The sequence below is a fragment of the Echinops telfairi genome, unplaced genomic scaffold (genome assembly GCF_000313985.2).
Source record: "Echinops telfairi isolate 266 unplaced genomic scaffold, ASM31398v2 ScPeMD7_7420;HRSCAF=8458, whole genome shotgun sequence".
Classification (NCBI taxonomy): Eukaryota; Metazoa; Chordata; class Mammalia; order Afrosoricida; family Tenrecidae; genus Echinops; species Echinops telfairi.
This window is the reverse complement of record NW_022111320.1, coordinates 51,536,134-51,538,215: the sequence shown is the minus strand read 5'-3', so window position 1 is coordinate 51,538,215 and position 2,082 is coordinate 51,536,134. Positions and strand designations below refer to the sequence as shown.

General features: G+C 59.3%; 1 non-coding gene across 1 annotated transcript; it reads left to right on the top strand.

The window, feature by feature from the left end:
* The first annotated feature begins 708 nt into the window (after positions 1-708).
* Positions 709-2,055, top strand: LOC101643139. The gene is made up of 2 exons (XR_006680772.1): positions 709-809; positions 961-2,055. It is a non-coding gene; the product is annotated as a tumor suppressor 2, mitochondrial calcium regulator (transcript).
* Positions 2,056-2,082: the final 27 nt, after the last annotated feature.

Below are 2,082 nucleotides of genomic sequence, written 5' to 3'. Positions count from 1 at the left end.
CCCCCAGCCCCGTCTTCCCCACGAGGAGGAGAGAATGAGCTTTTGTCGCGGCCACTCCCTCTCCGTGATCCCGTAAAGGGTAGCGGCGGGGGTAGAAAGACCCCTGCCCCGGTGTAACCTTGGAATTTAACTGCTGGCCCCTCCCACTAGTTTGGCCTCTGGGGGGTGGGGGCAGGCACTCAGGCAATGGGGAACACTTGGAGAGAGCGCCAGAAGATGCAGCTGTGTAGCGTTGTGACTGCATCAACTGCCCCTTTGGCACTGTTCAGGGACCCGCCCTTGACCACCACCCCACTCCCTATCTTGGGCATCTGTGTCTTGGGCTTTTGCACTGGCCCAGCGGTGCCCTGTGGAGCGAGACCAACATGGCCAGGCCATCACCCTGCCCTCTGCGGAGGCCCTGTGCCAGGCTGAGCTTGCTGAACACAACAGGGGTGGTGAGACTTGGCCTTGGCTCCCTGGGCAGTGCTCTGGAGTGGCCTCTCTCTGGGGGGTCTGGCAGAATGGCCACCACTTCACCCTCACTGCCTTCCCCCACCCCCGTCCCAGGCCCAGCAAGGGATTCTCCCAGCATGTTAGCCTCATCCTCCCACCCATGGTCTTCCCACCTGGGCTTGGCTGTGGCATTACCATGCCCAGGTGTGGGGCTGCAGTCCGTCTGTCTGTTCACCACCACCTTCCCCTGCAGCTCCATGTTCTATGACGAAGATGGGGATCTGGCTCACGAGTTCTACGAGGAGACAATCGTCACCAAGAATGGGCAGAAACGAGCCAAGCTGAGGCGGGTACAAAAGAACCTGATTCCTCAGGTGAGGGGCCGAGGGCAGGGCTTGAAAAGCCTGCTCATAGGTGTGAGCAGGTGGGTCTGCTGTAGCGGTGGGGGCGTTTGCGGGAGGAACAGGAAGGCATCGTGGAGGAGGGTCCTGAGCTGGCACCCACCAGCCTCTGTTCCCATGGCAGGGCATCGTGAAGCTGGATACCCCCCGCATCCACGTGGATTTCCCTGTGATCCTCTACGAAGTGTGAGTCTCAGCAGGAAACTCCCTGGCTCAAGGTGTGGCTTCCCCGAAGAACCCAGGCCAATGCACCACCCGGAATAAACTCCTCTGTGAGCGGAGCAGTCCCGCCGTGGTGGCTGGGTGTTGGTCTGTGTATGAACAAGAAGACAGAACTACCCTGGGCGGGAATGCCTGGGTCCTGTGCCCTTGCCTGACCTGCTTGCTTCCAAGCTTGCCCGGGCCCCAGCCCTGGTAGAGGCTACAGCACTTTACAAGCAAGGTCTGCCTTCTCCCATCCCCTGGGCTGTGGGGGCTATACACAAATGGGGATCCCTTTGCCCTCACCTCCCTCGTCCCCTTGTTGGAGCGTTTCAGCCGTTTGCTACCTCGAATCCTCCTGTGTTGGACAGAGGCTGGGGCAACACTAGCCGAATGCTTCCTGCCCAGCTGTCCCCACTCCCAGCTGGATGGACACTTTGCTGGCAGTTGACAGTTGAGGGGATTGGTGTGGGAGGCATCTTCTGCCACCCATGGCTGGGCCGACCTCTCCCCACTGCAATAGTTGTTGCACTGGCTACCCAGTTGAGGGTGCAGGCCAAGTACAGGAAGGGGAGGGGTGGGGGGTGCCTGGGCCTACAGGGAGTTGCCCCACTGCCATCTCTAATCCCCCTGCCTTTGCACCCCCACCCCACCCCCACCGTCCCTCAGCCCACCATCCTGAGATATGAGACAGCACCCCAGGGCTGGTGCCAATAGCTCTCAGGAGCCCCCTCACCCCTGCCCCATAGCCCCTTCAGGATCAGTCAAGGGAAAGTACTGGAGCCCCCACCTTTTGTGCAAAGAAGACTTAAATGTGAAGGTTTGTAAATAGTCTAGTCTGTGATGATGTGGGAGCCGAGTCTGATCTCTGTGGAGAGACTGCTTTTTAAAACTCCCTTACTGGGCAAGCTGCGTGCTTCTAGAGGGAGGGAGAGTGGCTTGGGGAAGGCAGTCCCCAGGCAGGGAAGGCTGCTGTGTTCTTTGTTCAGTTTCAATAAAATGATTTGTAGAGCCCTCACACAAGAGTGACATCATATGGGGCCCC